The sequence below is a fragment of the Cavia porcellus genome, unplaced genomic scaffold (assembly GCF_034190915.1).
Source record: "Cavia porcellus strain 051 isolate PalLab524CR breed Dunkin Hartley unplaced genomic scaffold, mCavPor4.1 scaffold_33, whole genome shotgun sequence".
NCBI classification, from domain to species: domain Eukaryota; kingdom Metazoa; phylum Chordata; class Mammalia; order Rodentia; family Caviidae; genus Cavia; species Cavia porcellus.
The window spans coordinates 30,790,157-30,810,291 of NW_026947516.1; positions in this window are offsets into that span (position 1 = coordinate 30,790,157).

Genomic DNA, 20,135 nt, shown 5'->3' on the forward strand with positions numbered 1-20,135 from the left:
TGAAATGATTTTGTTGTTTTTATTGTTTTCTAGTTGATTTTACCATAAATTGTGCTAGACACTATGATAGATGTTGGAGAAATAAAGTGTAAAATGATATTAATCCAAGATCTGTGGGATTTTATAATCTAAGTAACACGATATGATTAAAAATTACTGTGACTAGAGTAAGAAAATTGAAATAAAGTGTTATATGATAGATTTCCTGTCTTTTCAGTTTCTGTCCCTTTTCCAATTATATAAATGATAAAATTGAAATACTGAAAGCTGGTGTAAATATTTCCAAAATTGTGGAATAAATTGGTTTTTTTTTATATTTATAGTTTTGTGGAAAATACATGGACTCTTAAATTGAATCTGAGGATATAGGCTTAAGGTTAACTATGGCCCCAAAGAAATGCATGATGTCATAGAAAGATGATTATATGTAATTTCTTTATCTTTTCAGAAAGCACATTATTCAATGGAAGATTCAGATGCATATGTATTTCCATTCAGTGTACACAGCTACAATAATTCCATACGCTTTATTTTAAAATCCAGGAATTTTAAAAACAGCAGCAGAGTTCATCTCAAAGTGTCGCATTGTTGTATTTCTTTCAGTATATAAAGCGCATCATCTTGGCTCATGTTAAGCTATGCAAAAAGAAGTAGGTTGATCTGTATGTGCTCCATGAAGAGGAAGTGACAAGAACCCTAGTATGTGTATAAAGCTATCACCTGGCAGGAGCTATCACTCCCTTTATCCTGCACAGAGCCATGTATTGATGTTTATTTGTTGAAATGTTGCTACCTCCACTCTTGTTCTACACAGTATTGTGAGGATAGCTCTCAGGAAGAACTGAGGAAATTTTCATGACAGAAGTATATGAGGATTGAAACATTTTATCCATGGCTTCCATTAAATTGGCCAGGAAAATCAGGCTTCTGGTGAGAGTGCATATAGAAATTGTGGAACTTTCTAGCACCATCCTCAGTGACATTTAAATGTTCGGACATTTAAAGGACACTAAAATATGTTACAGTTTGATTGCTGTGTTGTGCATAGTACTGGAAGGCTATCCTTAGGTGACCCAAGTGCTGGACACATGTTCACCATCTTGTGGGTGCTTTGCATTATTTATGACAAGGACTGAAAGTAGGATCTCTTGAGATTTGGCCAATCAATGAAATGGGACATTATATTTTGATTTGAGTCCACAGATGTTTGTCCTGATAACAGCACAATTGTCTCCAGAGTGATTTCCTATTTATTAGAGTAGCTTCACTGTGGCCTGTGTGTTTGTCTTTACTCATTGTAATGGGAAGATGCCTGAATCTTAATACAGTTTATATTTTATTTTTGTTGATGGAATGGACTGTGCACTGTGGAATATTTATGTGTCCTTAGCCTCTGCTTACTAGATGTTGGTAGAAAACTTCATCTGACCCACCTCAGTTCCAGAAACCAAAAAATGGTTCTATACCTTGCCAACTATCTCTGTGGTTGGTAAAATTAACCCTAGTTAAAAACCAGTGTGGTAGAATTTGTTGGTAAATATAGTCCAACAGTTATTTCTCTTTTAAGCTAAATCCAATATTAAGTCATTTAGTGGCTTTTATATTATTGACATTTTCAACTTTATATTTTATCTGCATGTCCTAATTGAACATATTAACATGGATCAGGGTATTTACTTAATACACCAGCATGAACTGGTCTAATGCAACCTATCTTTGCCCACCTTTCCCTTATCCCTTGCCAACCTCTAGTAATCACTCGTCTACATTCATGATAACTTTTTACACAGCTCCACATGACAGAGAACATGCAGTGTTTGTCTTTTTGTGTCTGGTAATTTCACTTAATATAATGTCTTCCAGTCCCATTTATTTTGCTGCAAATGACAAGATTTAACTCATCTTGATGTCTTAATATTCCATTGTTTGAGCATACCCCATTTTCTTTATCCATTCACCTGTTACTAGGAGCATAAGTTGAATTTTTAAGTGTTTTTGGCCTATTTCTTAGTTTTCTAATATCACTTTTTACTTGTAGTAGAAGGCTCTTGATAGAAACAAACCTCTTACCAAGGAATGTGCTGTTTCCCCTAAATAACTGGCCCTCATTCTGTCATTGGAATTTTCTAAATATAATAAACATCTCACTGTTTTTAAAAGAGAATATCTGAATATTAACGCAAAATAAAATTTGTAGGATGCTTAACATTTAATTGAAATCAGTCTTCAGAAGTATTTCACTGAACAATTTTTCACTCATATTTTTTCAGACTCACTGGAGTCAAAGCTTATAGGAAATCAGAAACTAATTATATCTTCTCAATATGCTTTAAAATTAATTATTTAATGTTTAATTCAAATTTTTAAAATTAAAACCATCCAGGGAACACCAGCACAAATACTTAATAGCACTAGCACACTTTATAAAATTTGACTCTTTTTAATCTATGAACTAAAACTAGTAATGATGTAATTAATATGTAATATATGATAGTTAAGATATACCCATCTTAATATTGATTCCTGAAAATAAAAATAATTCTAGTTTTTAAAATAATTTCTAAAATCATGGCAAAATATACAGAACTTAAAATTTACTAACATAGTCATTTTTAGCATGAAGTATATTAATATTAACTACATTGACATAGTGTTGTAGCCAATCTCTAGAATACTTTGCATCCAGGAAAACTAAAATGCTGTGCCCATTAAACGATAACTCCCAATTCTTCTCACCTCATAGATGCTAAAATGACCATCCCTCTTTTTTGTCTCCATGAATTTAATTATGTAGGTATTTCACTTAAAAGGAATTACACAGCATTTCTGTTTTTGGACTGGTTGATTTTACTCAGATTAATATCTTTAAGTTTCATCCATTTTATAGCATGTCAGAATTTCTAACTTTTTAAAATTGAAAATGAAGCAGTAGTAATAGTAATAATAATATAAATACCAGATTTTTTTCTGTCTATCTTTTGAACAATTGGATTTCTTCCACCTTTTGGGTATCATGAATAATTCTGCTGTGAATACAAAGCCCTAGGCTCAACTTTTTGTAACAATCTTAGAAGTAGACTTGCTAGATTACATGGTATTTCTAATCTTAATATTTTTTTTCAGCAACCTCCATACTGTTTTGCTTAGTGTCTACATCATCTTATATTCTATAAAGCAGTGCACATGGATTCTAATTTCTATACATCATTGCCAATATTTACTTTTAGTTTTAGACTGTGGTCTTCCTAATGCATGTTAGATCATACCTCATTACAGTTTTGATTAGGGTTTCTTAAAAGATTAGTGATGCTGAGCATCTTGGCCTATACTTCTAACAGGTGTATACTGTTAAATAAATGTCCATGGCTTTGCTCATTTCTTAATTGGGTAGTTTGTTTTATTTTCATTGAGTTTAAGGAACACTTCATATATTCAGGATATTATCATCTTATCAGATTTGCGAATATTTTTTCCATTATATGTGCTGGTTATTTGCTCTATTGTGCCTTTTGATAACCATAAGTTTATTTATTTATTTATTTTTCGGTCTTTTTCGTTTTTATCGGTACCAGGGATCGAACGCACGACTGCCTGCTTGCAAGGCAGGCACTTATGCCACTGAGCTAAATCCCCAGCCCCTACCCAGAAGTTTTTAATTTTGGTGTAGTCCAACTATTTATTTTCAGTTTCAGTTTTATATCTCAAAACTAATTTCAATTACTTCCGTGTATCATTGAACCTCAAACTATGTCATTAAAAAATTTAGAAAATGTTCTCAAAATGTCAAACTAATATATAAACATCTAATCTGTGTAACTCTAACATATTCTTTAAATGCTATCTAAAACCCAATTTTAAGGCTCTGGCTGGAAGTCATTCAATTCCTTCTTAAGTAGTTGTTTGAGTATATAATTCTGTCTAATTCCCTTTTCAACTTTTGTACTTTGAGTCATTGTGTACCAACTTCAATCCTGAGGCTCAGTTTCAGATAGTGAGGGCAAAGTGACTCCCCATTTCCTGGAACTCTTGAAATTAGAAAAATTATCATAGACCACAGGGAGACTGCAAAACATAGCAAATGTCAGCTCTTGTGTCATATATAAGATGAATCCTACAATTCCAGCTTGCAGTTACTATGTCCCTTGGTGAAACTATGTATCCCTGCCTAGGAACTTTATTTCATCTGAGGCTGTAAGTAATAAACCTCCTGCCTTTTAAAATTGTTTGAGTGTATTTGTGTTGTGTTCTGTCACCAAAGGAAACTTGAAATCTTATAAAAAATTTAACCAAGAAAAAGCACAATGCCATCAAAGCAAATATTATTGATTCAATGGTGAAGAAGTCAACTCTGGTCAAAATCACACAGAAAGACAACATTCTGGTGCAGCCTCAATATTTCAAACACATAGCATAATAAATAAAATAAGCAGAAAATAAAAAATAGCAGGCATAAAATAAGGATAAATATCTCCATGGATTAAAGACAAAATAATGATATGAAACTTAGATATATGTATATATGGCAGTCTACAATTCTAGAGGCAAAAAATAATAACTGCATTTAAATTCTGTGAGTCCGTAGTATCAAAATATGTTCCATATAATCTTTTTTTTTTTTTTTTTTTTTTTGTCTTTTTGCTTTTTATCGGTACCGGGGATTGAACTCACGACTGCCTGCTTGCAAGGCAGGCGCTTATGCCGCTGAGCTAAATCCCCAGCCCCCTGTTTCATATAATCTTAAGAATCTTTGGTAATATACTAGTAAGTCAAAATCACTGTTTTAGAAATAGAATTTCTAATTAACAAATGCCATTTGTCTCAGGGGTGGCCACAGAGCATATGAAAAAGGATCAAATCATTATTCATCTGGGAAATGAAAACCAATACTACAATGATATATCACTACACCCACAATATGGTTAAATTAAGAGTGATAACAGCAAATGTTGGAAAGGGTGAAAAACAATTGGAACTCTCATAGTGTTGGATGAATGCGTGAAATAACTTAAGTACCTTTTGAAAAAGATTTAGACAGTTTCATATAAACTAAAGATATGCCTTCATTGCAATGAGCAAGTCTATTGTAAAGTCCATAGTTTATAATTTCACTCATGAGGAATTCTGAAAGATATAGAGGAAAGCTAATTTATGGTGGAAAATTACATAATAATAGTTACCTTTGAGAGGAGAGGTAGAAATACAAACAGACTGAACCAAGACACTAAAAATATTTGGGAGGGGGTGTTGTGAGTAATGCTATATATTGTGATAGCAGTTTGGATTATTTGCCAAAATTCATCAAGCCATATCTTTAAAACTGTATACATTATTCTAAGCAAACTTCACCCTAAATTTTAGAAAGAAAAGTAAAAGAATTGGGAGCAAAATTAAGATTATGATGTGTAGGCTGAAATGTAAGGGAGAGAACTAAACTGATGACTGCAACTTACTTTAAAATGCCTACCAAAAATAAGACAGTTTGATGAATGGCATGGCATGGAATGGTCAATAGGCAGGTGATCATTAAAATATACTGAAAGGTTAACTATATAATGCTGGCCTTAAGTAGGGGTGTTCACTGCAAATTTTTTTCAAATTTGCCTCATATTTGAAATATTTTATAATTTTATAATATTAGGTGATAAATTATAAATTATTAACTTAAGATTAACACACACAAAGACACATTTATAAACTTGGGAATGAAGCATTTTCTTCTGACTCTGTTACTGGATCTTTTTTATCTCCCATCCCTTTGGGGGCAATAACATTAAATAATGCATGTGACTGAAAATTCCTGAGGACCCTCCATGACAAAATCTCTAGGAAAAAAGTGAAAATAAGACCGAAACTATCTCACTTGCATAAAATTCTTTATCACAAGAAAATCATTAAAAATTATATGTTAAGAAAGAAAACCATTCACATAAAGTCCATAATGGAAGGCTGCAAGTTATAATGAAATTCAAGTACTCTAGGTAGTACTAATTGCATCTGAGAAAAGAAATGCATTAGGATTTAAATAAAATGTAGTGCATACACACAATGGCATACTAGAGAGCAAAAAAAAAAAATAGTCAGGTGTGACAATATCAGTAGAACTGGAGATCATTATGTGAACTAAGGAACCAAAAGATTTCATGAACTCAGTCATATGTGGAATCTAAACATTTGATCTCATAGGAGTTGGGAGGAGAATGGTAGTTACCAAAGGCCATGGAGTGAGTAGAGGGAGAATTGGGAAGACTTGATCAATGAGTTATCATGTAACAGTTAGCTAGTAGTCGGATGATCTGGCATACTATGCACAATGCAGTGACTATAGATAGTAATGTAATGTGAATTTCAAAAAGCTAGAAGAAAATATCATAAAGGTAAAAATCAGAATTTGATGACACACCTATGCTTAACCTCTATTAAAATTACACAATATATGAATGTACCACACATTAATAGGATATCATAGTATGTCCAACATTTATGTCTTTATCACATAAAATTGATTGAAACAAAAATTTTGAAAGTAAATAAACCAGGCACGGTGGTATCTGTAATCCCAGCACTTTGGAGGCTGAGAAAAGAGGATTGCCATGAGTTCAAAGCCTGCTTGGGCTACATAGTTCAAGTTCAGCCAAGATAAAAATATCAAGGCCCTACTACAAACCTATTAAACAATACTTCCTGGTGTTTGTCATAAATATTGGTTTTTCCTTTTTTTAACATCTCAAATGATTTAAATATATATAAAGAGTTGTAAACTGTTTGTGCCAGATAATATTAATTGTCAACCTGATTGATAAAAGACTCCTGGAGAGGTGAGTGGATCATTGTACTCATCAGCAGGTTAGTTCATCGATGTTCAAAACTGAATGCACTCTTAATAGTTGGGGTCTGATTGGAGGAGGTGGGCCGCTGGGGCTGTGCTTTTGGGGGATGTATCTGTTGATGTCACTCTTGCCTTACATTCTGTTTCCATAGCATCATGAAGCAAGCTACTTTACTCCATAATGGCTTTCCGCAATGCTGTTAGTTTTTCTTATTGTTATTTAAAGAAAGATAAAACAAAATAGAAGATGGGCAGAAATAGTACATACTTTCAAAGAAAAGAAATAAACAGTAATAAATCACTAGTTGATGTATACATATTGTCCTCTCACAAATAGTTGTTCAAGATACAACCGCAATGCTATTTCTACTTTGGCACCAGCTGGTCATAGACAGAAACCTCTGAAAGCAGGGGAAATGAATGACTTTCTCTTTCAAGTTGCCAGTGTCAGATACTTTGTATCAAAACTGGGAAAACTGATACAGAAAACTGACACTGAAGAGAAGTTCAGACATTGCTGTGACTGCATCTAAAGATGAAATTTTAAAGCATGTACAACTGGTGTGTTGAGGAGTATAGAAATGTTTGGAAATATTGTCTACAAATGTTTTAGAACACTGCAAGCAGATATTTATGGATGATACTGGCCAAAGCTCAAAAGACTAGAGAACTGATAGGAACATGGAGAGCAGAGGCCAGCCTTAAGAGGGTTCAGACAGGCTTGAGGCCTCTATTCAGATTTAGACTAAAGATCATTCATGTCATTCTGGCATAGAACCTGTCTAATTTTTCCCGTGTCCTAAGAGTTTGCATGAGACTGAAATTATAGGCAGTGGACTAGTTGATCTGGCAGAAAAAAAATTCAAAGCAGCCTAATATTTAGGCAGTGGCATGGGTATTGCTGGATGGTTTTAGCCAGATTTACAGTGAAAACCTGTAGCAAAAGCAGAAAAAAGTTTGAAAACCTATTGGTTTGTCAAGAAAAGAAGCATGTGTAATTATGAAGTCAAAGGAAGTGGTTGATGAAGAAATCAACACCATTACAATGAAACCAAATTCTTTGTACTGGAACAAGAAAGAAGCCCAGGAGAAAACTCAGGTATCAGCAAAACTTCCACTCACAGCAGGTTCAGTGGTACAAAAGTACGAACATTTCATTTGATAAAAGCACCCTTGAACCCACTGCTTAAGAATAACTGCCCAGGGAATTCATTTTTTTGAAATTCAGTTCATCACTTTCAACTACCCAGGCACTCAAGGTGCCACCACAGCTATCTTACAAAGGGACTATGTTTATGCTTGAGGCAAACCTTGGCATCTTCCATGTTTTTCAGGCATGCAGAATGCAAGGACTGTGGGATAATGGATGATTTCACCAAGATTTCAAAGAAGTGTCTGAAAAGCCAGGCAATGCGCCTCTGAGAACACAATGTATGAAGCTGTCGAAATGAACATAAAACTTCAATGTAGACTGAATGGCATAGAAGTTGTGAGGAATGTATAATGTCTTTCAAGACAGTCACAAGCATGTAGTGGAATGAATCCAACAAAGAATATGTGTAAACTGAAACAAGTCCATGGGATTAGGGCTGCATAAACCCCATGGAACTCACATCATACCACCATGTGTCCAAGATGCTGGACATATGGCTTTAGGAATTAATGTTTGCCCTTCTTGGTTTCGGTCTTTCTTTGACCCCAAGCTATTCTTTTGTTTTTTTTTCTTTTGGAGTAGGAGTTATATCTTGGGAATAAGTCATTTGCTTGCTAAATTTTTCAAGTTCTCTTAAGTTTCAGAAAAGAGTTCTTACTTGTACTTCTGAGGAATACCAGAACTGTTGAGACTGGGGAGAAGAAATTATTTTTTTTCAGTTGTCCATTGTTTAGTTACATCATGATAGGCAAATTTATTACCTCATTACCGTGTTTATTTGGATATTAAGCATGGCTTAAAGAGATATCATTAGGTATTAAGATAACAAAGGCTGAACTGGTACCAGTTAACAATAAATTATCAACTTGACTGGATAAAGACTAGTGAAGAGATGACTGGATCCTGGAGTTATATTACATCAGTGGATTAATCCACAGATATACATACCCAAATATGCTATTAGGAGGTGAGGCCAATTAGAACAGGTGAATCACCATGGAGAGTGCATCTCACATTTGCACTCTTCCCCTATTGATCTTATTCCTATCAGCCATAAAGTGAGCAATTTTCTCTACTACAACCTTTGTCATGATATTTCTGCCTTGCATCCAGCTGAAAATGAACTGAAACCTCTGAACCTGTGAGCTAAATAAACTACTTCTTCCTTAAATCGTGTATTGCAGCTATTTTGTACAAGCAACAGGAAAGCTGACTAATACAAATATTACCACCTGAGTCTGTCACACTGAGCAAACTGTCAAGGATATAACTTTTTTAGCTATATCTTTGTATATATCCTCCTGAAGTGAGCAGCCATTTCTCTGCAGTTGAATATTTTATAGACTTTTTATGCAAGTCACTTCCCAAAAGTAGAACTCACAGGTAAAATATAGGAAGTAAAAAGATGAGGTCGTATCTTATTCCTAGTCTGAGTGAAATATATTAGTGTTTCTCAAACTTGGTTTTTGTAATCATCTGGAGAGCTTGTTAAAAATATATGAAGTGGCCCACCTTGAATCTCTGAAATAAAAATCTATGGGGGTCTGTACGAGAGGAATCCACTGGTTGTGATTTAACAAGTATACTAAGACAAACCTTACTATAAAGTAAACTTGCTAGATCCTGGGAAAAATCATTGTCCTTGGACCTTCAATATATCTTACCCAAGTGGGCAATATCTTTTTCTAACACATCCTCTTATTAAAGTTTGTCACTCATCAAATGTGGTGACTTTCTGTGATAATGATAAGATACACAGTCAAAAGACAAATGGTGTAATCCATTATTATTAGTTTTAAGATTTTCACAGGATTATGATGAATTTTTGGTGACCTATTCTAAATTGAAAGAATAAGGTAGTTTTATTCCTAAAAACTACTGAAAATTTTATTAATAAACTTAGAATTTGTGCACAGTCTAGAATAACCAAATGATGGCACTCTTTTTCTTAATGTCTCAAAAACAAAATAGGGTTATGTGCATAACCACAAATATTGAGATATTTTGTCAGTACTGATGATTTAATTAGGTCTGAATTTCAGATAAATATTTGACATTTGATCTGTTGAGCAACTGCTGCTGAACACTGTGCTGGGAATCATCCCCCACATGGGTAATTGCATCTGGTCAATAACCATACTCATGTTGGGAAAGAATTAAAGATCTCTGAGTTATGAAAGAATCAATAAAATCCAGCAACAGCAAGAAGCTACTGTGAAGAAGGTAAGAGTTAATATTTTCAAAGTATTATGGAAAACCTAAGTATACCCAAAGAGAAATTAGTATATTACACTTAGTCCCATAATCAACAATTACTGCTTTTTGATCACCAAAATTTAGGAACTACACAATTTTAAAGAAATGTCAGACTTACATCACTGTATGTGTAAATACTTTTGTGTATATGTTTAAATGATAAATGTATTTTATGTAACATGACAATGTTGCAATTTTAATATGTATTTGAATTTACAGTAATGTAATATTATCTTGTAACAAAATAATATTTCAACACACTTACAAAGATGACTTTTGCAGATTCCTTTTTCACTTTTGATTTTGTTTTATAAAAGACCCACTAGTCATGTTTGGCTCTTTTGTCCTTTAAGTTTCTTTTATTGTGTAAGAGATTCCCATACCCAATGCTTTTTACTTTTGTCATTGATTTTTCTGGAGAAACTAGGTCATTTGTCTTATATAGCTTCTTATATGTATTTTGCTAGTTCTGTACTTTCTAGTAGCATCATTTAACTTGTTCTTTTATGTCATGCATTTCCTGTGAATTCTAAATTAATCTGGAGGCTGATTCAGTTTAGGTTCAATTTTTTTAAGCAAGAATACTTCATCACATCATATAATAAGACACATAATGTTGGGGTATATCATTTATAATGATGCTAAAACTGATCTTAGTAGATTTAGGTGAAGAAATGAAAGAAATAATACAAGACTACACCCCATCTGAAATGTAGAATTTATTCTATTCCAGTTTATTTTAAAATGAGTCAAGTAATAGGGAGGAAAGATTTCGAAGGGTGTTTTGTTTAGGTATCTATGATTCATGATTGTTAGGGTTTGAATGAGTGTGTTTCAAATATTTATGTATTCAAATTTTTTTCAACTTGTATTGTTATTGAGAAACGGTAAAATCTTTAGGAAGTGGAGCTTAGTTGGAATCTATAGTCATTGTGGTATGTGTCCTTGAAAGTGATATTGGGACTGACCCCAATACCTTCTTTTTCTCTGTCTTTGCTTCCTGGATGTCAAGAGGTGAGCAGCTTCTTCTCTCACTTGTTTCTACCATGCTGTACTGTCTCATCATAAGCCCAAAGACAATGTGATCAACCAACCATGCACTGAAGGTCGTAAACCTGTAAGTCAAAATAAATCTTTCCCTTCTCTAAATTGATTATTTTAGGTACTTTGTTAGGGTGATCAAAAGCTAATAAAACCCCCTTTCTCCCCATTTTATGGCTCTAATAATGGAGGCTTTCATATGAACGGTGAGAAAACTTTGTGTCTGCAGTCAAGAGACCTGGCAGATCAGTATTTGATTCTTGGTGAAGAAAACTGAAAGTATCTACAATTTCAGGATTTAGGAGGCTACACTGAGATTAGCCTACAATTACAGACAAGCAATAAATGTATGTGTCCTGGCAGTACATATGAGAAAGAGCATGAGTTTGTGAGTAGCACTGTATTACTGCACTGAATAAAATGGATGAGTGGAGACCAATATAAAATTATCTTATGTTCATACCCTGGGTGGTTCATTCTATCTTCTGGTAACACCTGAAGATGCAGACTGTATAGAGATGTAACAACTGAAAATTATATGCACATTCAATGTGTAGACACAATGGGAGATACTTCTTAGAAAATTGACTTCAGTGACACCAGAGTTGTTCAGTTCTCAATAGAGAAAAATAGAAAGTAAACTTTTCAAGGTAGCACACATATTTAAATAAAATGAAAATATCTGTAGAAATCCCTTTCTCATCTGCATCACAGTGTGGGAAGCTTAAATTTGTCATCCAATGGATGCATAGGCACTTAATGCATAGGCACTTAATGAATGTTTGCTACATATTTTTGTATGGATGAATGGATATATATTATTAATATTTGCTACTTGTTGGCTACTTCTTTCTAGGCACCATAGAAGCATTATTTTATTTAATCCTTAAAACCGCCTCAGAAAATGCATATAAAGACTTTTAGTAGGAATAGAGATTAGTTCAGAGATAGGGATGTTGCAATGCATGTGTAGCATTAGCTAACTTAAAAAATCTGCACAAATTCTAGGTAATAATAAGAAAAAGGTCAAAGCCGAAAGGGAATCAGCTGTTTTCAAGATGTTCAGTAGGTTGGATGTTGGGTTTTGTCTGCAAAATAGTATACAAAGGAACTGGACGTTGGAATATACAAAGTAGGATGTTTAGTGGTAATTTACCTAAATAAAGTATGAATAAAAGGGGATGGAGTAGTCACTTTAGATTTTGGACTATTTATACTTCTTAATTCCATCATTAAAGAACCAGTAAGTTACTGCTGAAATTTATCTTTGTTATTACACAAAAGGAAGCACTGAAGGAAGTGGTGGTATCATCAGCCAAATGGTACAGTATTCTTGGACAAAGCTTGTAATAGGTGGGATTTTCTTTTGTAAATGGGATATCAAAAAGGCTACACAAAACTTCCATAGTTTCCATGGAATATATAATTACATGTCTTAAGATTTCCTACTTTAAAAATTATTAAATGTAGAAATGCTATGGTATTCCTGTCCCCTGAATCCATCTTGAGCCTCATCATACTTTTGAGATTTTCAATTCTACAGAAAAGTACCCTTTAGAGTATTTTTATGGGCATGATTTGAAGTAGACTGTTTGTATTCTTTTCCAAGTGTCAGATTTCATTTTAAATCATCAGTATATTTTACTTTGAATCACAGCCTCTTTTTTTAGGCTTTGTACAGATTCTATGCTCTTAGTGTGGCAATTTATTCAGATGTTCTCTTCTCAGTTCAACCATGTAATGGCAAAAGAACAGATGACCATTAGAGGATCATAGCTGAAATGTATGGGAATTCACAAGTCATCTCTAGACAGAATTGAACCCAAATTGCCTGCCAACTTGGTTCTCATAGGGAAAGGTGTGTTTTCTAAACTGTCCAATAAACTGATTGCCCTAGTTAGCAAAGAGAATATGTAAAATTAAAAATCACATGTCTACTCATGCAGTCACTTGACTTGTGCAGCAGTTCTTTTTCTTAAAATACTGCAAACAAGGCAATAATGCAAAGACATGAATAATTAGTGCTATGAGAGCCTCAGAGTATGCATTTAATTGTAATCTTGTAAAAGCAAACTTGTCATCTTAATGTGAATTTTTTCATTAGCCTGCAAATAATACCCATAGTTGTACTAAAGGATCCTTTACACATGTACATCATTTCAAAAGCCACATGTAAATATGTAGCACATTGAAATAAAATTGTTTGAAATATTTATAACAATAACAGCTACCTGTCTGGTAACGAAAGAGAAATGCAGTCAATCTTATTCCTAATTTTTCATATCCTCCTTCTGTCTGAATTCTCAACACAGTCCTGTGGTGAAATCTGCTACTGCCAAAAGACAATACAAAAACGTGGATGCTTGCTCTCCGCTACAATGGCTTGGAGCTCTCTTAAGTCAGTTACTTGGAACAGTAACAGGCAGGCATGATTGGAGTGGAGGCTTTAACTGCATTGGTGCGGTTTATCTTGGCCTCTTGTCCTTCTGTGCATTTACCACGGTTTAACTACTTCTGTCAGAATGAAAGACACCTGAAAGAGACCTATGTCCCGCCCTCAACCTGAAACAAAGCTACTACGGTTGACCTACAAACCGGTCAGGGAGAACAAAAAAGAACATTTATGTTTTGTGAGCTGTTGAGATTTTGGAGTTGTTTTGCTCACAACATTGAAACAGAAGCCTAAAAGTAGAAAAGGAGAAAAGAAAAAAATGAGTTAGAGAACCAGAAAAGATACTTTTAAGGTTACATAGCATTTCAGAAGACACTCAAAATTAAAACCTAACTGTTCTTAAATCATATATGCATCTTGTCCTCTTGAGAAGTACATTATATTTTTGATATGAAGAAATTTTATGTCATATACATATATATGTTATATATGTATATGTACATATATATGTCATATATACGTATTTTGTACATATGTATGTGTGTGTGTGTATATATATATATATATATATATATATATTCAGCCACAAATTATGGTCAACTTAAATTTTGGGATGAAAGTGACGTTAAAATTTGAATATCAAATAATGAAAGCATCTTTGGGTGTAAAAGAACTCAGAAACTGGTTCTAAAATACACAGAGCATTTTATTATAATTTTGTTACTCATTTTCTCTCACCCTCAGTTCATTTAATTGCTAAAATGAGTTAATTTTTTGCAGAGTCTATGAAAAGTATATTTTAAATAATATATGAGAATGTAACTGGTTTGTAATATGCAATATATGTTTTATATAACAAATTTAATTTTAACATGATAAAGTATTGTATGAATTAAAAGGTATTTTGTTTCCCACTATACTTATATCATTGTTGTAAGTACATCAGAATTGAGCAAATCTTCCATTTTAGAGCTTGTATTATATGTAATGTATCATGTATTTAGAAGTAGATTTGATAAAATTTTATATGCCCACTTATCTATTGTTAATTGATAATTGTTAATATCTGTTGTAAAGTCTAAAATGACTTAAGATTTTATCCTCTTGCTTCATTATCAAAAGTGCCTTGATATCACATAACAATTATATGAAATGAAAAGCAGAAATAGGCTATACACAAAACAAGGTATAAATAATTTATCCCCTCATCATTTTTTGTTTTGTTATTTGTGAATTCACCAGGGTAACTGGTGAATTCTTCTTTAATAGTTTATGAAAGTAAAAATATTTACTGTCAATTAATTACTGTAATAGAAAATGTGATAAAGTGGATGAACTACTTCCACAAAATTTTTGTTTTTAAGAATTTAAAAAGATTATTTAAAGAGCCTACTGCAGAGACTCAAATCCGTAATTAACAAAACTTTTAACTTTGCAGTTTAAATTGCAAATATATTTCTTAGTGTTAAATTTATGGGGCCACATTATGATACAAAATAATTAGAGTTGACTAATATTCTTTTAAATCTATGAAAAAAATTTTAAAAATCCAATAACAAATATTTTACTAATAAAGTCTTTAGATCTGTATAATCTCTCTCTAATATTAATTCAGGTATGAATTGATGTTGACCAGCCAATTAAAACATAAAGGCAGTTTAACTCCTAATGCTATTGTTATTATGTACAGTTTAGAGTTTTGCAACTCTGGAGTGGAGAAAACAAAGCAAAAGTAAAGGAATAAAAAGGAAATCTAATCATGGTTCTTTTTTTCAGATCATTTCTTCATTAGTACATGTCTGTAGTATATGATCATATTCCTAGCATTGAGTTGGTGCATATACATAGTGCACCTTAATTTCTTTTTCATCTTATTTCTCTTCCATTCTTTCTCCAACCCCATCTCTTAATCATTCCCCCCCTCCCTTGGGAGTACTTATTTGCATTACAAAATGTTTACATTACTTGTGTGGAGTTTTACATAGCACAGTTTACTTGTTTTTTTTCCATCTCCTTTTCCTTCCCTCCCTTTCCTGCATCTCTTGATCCCTACCCTCTTTGAGAAAGATCTATTTCCCTACTTCTTATTATCTGTCTTTTATTTTGCTTTTTGCTTATGCTTTGGGTTTTTCACACTATTTGGCTTCTTGCATAAGAAAAAAGTGAAACATCTAGTGTCTTTAACCTTTGAATTCGTTCATATATTTTAAATAGGTAGGCAATATATCACTATGGAAATACTTGATTCCCATGAGATTGCTTAAACAAAACTTGATTTTGAAAAATCTCTGATTTTCACATTATTTTCTTTTGTCAAACAACTCCAGCAAGAAAGAAATAACATCTCAATCCAATCAAGATTAATTGTTAACAAATTCCACACAATCTATTGAATTAGTAACTACACACATATATTGGTATTTGTCAGTTTCATAAGCATTCAGCCGTTTTCCTTGAATGTAATCATCAAATCAAGCAAAAATAATAGCTTTCCTTTTTTTCTCCTAAAAGAATCCAGTTCATAATTTTATGTCATTTCTTTTTCTCTAAATATTAGGAGGTAAAAATAATAAAAAAGATGTAAAAAAATAATGTTAACCACTGGAGATGAGATCAATGGTGATGCCTAGTGTTTGCTAAAGGTAAATTGGAAGCACTTACAAATGTCTTAGTTAAGTTTTCTAAGTGTTTGCACTATATCTAAGCAAGTTTAAGGAAACTGAGTGTTCTGGGGAAATCATTCAGCAGCATAGCGCCCACTTGAAAGTAAGAGGTTATGAGTTTGAGTCCCACTATATAAAAAAGAGAGAAATATATAGACTCTTGAAGAATTATTAAATATTTCAAAGTATTATAAAGAAAAATACAATATCCATGTTTCTAAAAAACATTTTAAAAACTAATTTTGGCACTGACAAAAGAGTATAGTTGAAACACTGTGAGAAATTCTATTGAAAATGAAACTCCACTGCCTTCTGGAAAATTATTCAGAAAGACAAATGTAGATGTAGACAAAGGTACAGATTCATGTTTATGATGTGGGTATTTATTTCTGGGTTTCTCCCTTAGCATAATGCAGTCAGTAGGCACATGGAGCCAGTTGTGGTTAGTGCATATACATCTTTGCTCATGGTACTGATTGTACTAAATCTGTCTTTCACAATGTATTCTAAAACATCTTGCCCTTAACTCCATTCAGGGTTACTTACCCCATTTTACACACCTGTAGAATCCTGTATTTTATCAGTTATTTTTTTCAGTTTTGTTTGTTAGTGTTGGTGCTGGGAATTGAACTTTGGGCCTTATGCATGCTAAATATATGCTCTACCATGGAGCTAACTTATGTATTACCAATAGTATAATAATTTTAAGAAATTTCTCTCAAATGCTATATTATTCTTTTCCTCTATGCCTTACTTCTAGACAAATGCAAGCTTGTGCAAACTTCTATGATTGTCCACTTGAAAATTTTCAATATCTCTGAACATAAATTTCCAAAAAATATAACCACTGTAACATCTTTTTTGCATGGATACTTATTTAGAAATATAATTTTTGACAATAATTTACTCATATGTAGATGCATAACTTTCCATACATACATTTTTGAAGGCTCATTAGAAATTTTAAGATATCATTCCTTCACTTCAATGACTCAACTTTGGGCCTCTTGAGATATACACTCTTTACTTTATAGATCATTCTTCTAGATTATGATTTCCTTGGAAGGAGATACTTTAAAAAATTTTAATACCAGCACATCTGTGTTTGATACATAGAAAATATACTCCTCATCAAATGATATCCAGGATAATCATGGGTTGAGTTCAGGTGGCAGCAGTAGGCTTTCTAATTCATAGAATTGAGAATGATAGAATCATGGGAACAACTAAACACAGTATCTTCATTTAATAAAGGATAAAACTCAAGCTCGATTAGGTCAAGTGACTTACCCAGCTTCACACATTCAGTGACTAATTGGGAAATGGAGTTTGTGCCCTCTCTATTCCATTAGGATTCTCTTGGTAGAGGAATAGATTTTCTTTCACTTTTCCTCCTACATTTCTAATCTACATGAAATAACTTGATATTTCAGAAATAGACCAATTGCATTTAGAGTGACCTCTCCAGTTAACTAGATTTTTCTCTGTCAGCTAGTTATGCTGGTTCACTGAAGCTGCCAGTCTGAGCTGAAAGACTAACAGTCTCAAAACCCAACTTGTGATCTAGTAGTCTCTAGACAGCTGCTGTCCACAGAACTTTGGTAATACTTACATTAATGCCATATACCTTTTTTTTTTAAAGAGAAAGAAACAAAAAAAAAAATACATGGAGATAAAAAAGGGTAGAAATAATACAGAATTACAGAAAAATAAACGGTAAGAAATCGCCAGTTGATAAGTTACATATTGTCATCTTAGAAATAGCTGTTCAGGTTACAAAATTAAAGTATGTAAAATGATATTCAAATAGTGACACTGCCAACAGTTCTGCTCAATGATCTAACAAAAACTTAGTAATATGGTTATTAGTCCTACACACTTGTTTTTTATCTTAAAGAGGGTAAGATTAAACACATCAAAACAGAACAAAACAGTTAAAAAAAAACAATTTAAAGAAATACAGATTTCAAAGCAAGTCCACTGGAGATCTTCACTGTTTATCTAATTGTCTCTAGTTTCTTCCAAATAGTTGTCCCCACCTTCACGCACATTAAATACATACTGCATATTATAGAACTAATCAAATCATTACAGGATGAAGAAGGCTTTTTAGGTCTTCAAGATCTGACATTGGGGAAGACAATAATAGCTACCATCGCATCTCTCATTCTTTTCTTAGTAGCTGTCCTTTTCTTTGCATATGCTAAAATTGAACTTAAGAGACCAAACTAATATCACTCTGATCAGTGAATAATAGTATTGCTAGATTTTGTATCATAATGCTACAAAATTAGCATTGGGTTTCTTAGTGTCTCTTCTTCAGAGTATCTGTTCATTACATCTTGCATTATGTAATCTGTTCCCGTAAATAGTTTAAAACAAAATCTTCTCATGTGTGAATTTTTACATGTATATCTATCCTCTCTGTATTATAGGGAAAAACAAATCATAACAAGACAGCAAAACAGCCCAGCCTGTTTAGCAGCCGCGCCTCACCATAGGTCTGCAGAGGAGGAGCTGGGCAGATCTGGGGTGCCCTCACTGGCCTCTCTGCGTGTCTGGAGGACTCTGGATTTCTGCGCCCAGACTGCTGGAGTTCCCTCAGGCTTCCAGGTGCAGTGAAGGAGAGAGGTGGGTTTGAGGCTTCCACATCAGCCTCCCCATTCCTGGCTTCATTTGGAGACCTGCTGAGCTCCCGATAGGTGGGCTGGCCCACACTACCAGCCTAGCCCAGCCTGTTTAGCTGCCGCGCCTGGCCACAGGGCTGCAGAGGAGGAGCTGGGCAGATCTGGGGTGCCCTCACTGGCCTCTCTGCGTGTCTGGAGGACTCTGGATTTCTGCGCCCAGACTGCTGGAGTTCCCTCAGGCTTCCAGGTGCAGTGAAGGAGAGAGGTGGGTTTGAGGCTTCCACATCAGCCTCCCCATTCCTGGCTTCATTTGGAGACCTACTGAGCTCCCGATAGGTGGGCTGGCCCACACTACCAGCCTAGCCCAGCCTGTTTAGCTGCCGCGCCTGGCCACAGGGCTGCAGAGGAGGAGCTGGGCAGATCTGGGGTGCCCTCACTGGCCTCTCTGCGTGTCTGGAGGACTCTGGATTTCTGCGCCCAGACTGCTGGAGTTCCCTCAGGCTTCCAGGTGCAGTGAAGGAGAGAGGTGGGTTTGAGGCTTCCACATCAGCCTCCCCATTCCCGGCTTCATTTGGAGACCTGCTGAGCTCCCGATAGGTGGGCTGGCCCACACTACCAGCCTAGCCCAGCCTGTTTAGCTGCCGCGCCTGGCCATAGGTCTGCAGAGGAGGAGCTGGGCAGATCTGGGGTGCCCTCACTGGCCTCTCTGCGTGTCTGGAGGACTCTGGATTTCTGCGCCCAGACTGCTGGAGTTCCCTCAGGCTTCCAGGTGCAGTGAAGGAGAGAGGTGGGTTTGAGGCTTCCACATCAGCCTCCCCATTCCTGGCTTCATTTGGAGACCTGCTGAGCTCCCGATAGGTGGGCTGGCCCACACTACCAGCCTAGCCCAGCCTGTTTAGCTGCCGCGCCTGGCCACAGGGCTGCAGAGGAGGAGCTGGGCAGATCTGGGGTGCCCTCACTGGCCTCTCTGCGTGTCTGGAGGACTCTGGATTTCTGCGCCCAGACTGCTGGAGTTCCCTCAGGCTTCCAGGTGCAGTGAAGGAGAGAGGTGGGTTTGAGGCTTCCACATCAGCCTCCCCATTCCTGGCTTCATTTGGAGACCTACTGAGCTCCCGATAGGTGGGCTGGCCCACACTACCAGCCTAGCCCAGCCTGTTTAGCTGCCGCGCCTGGCCAC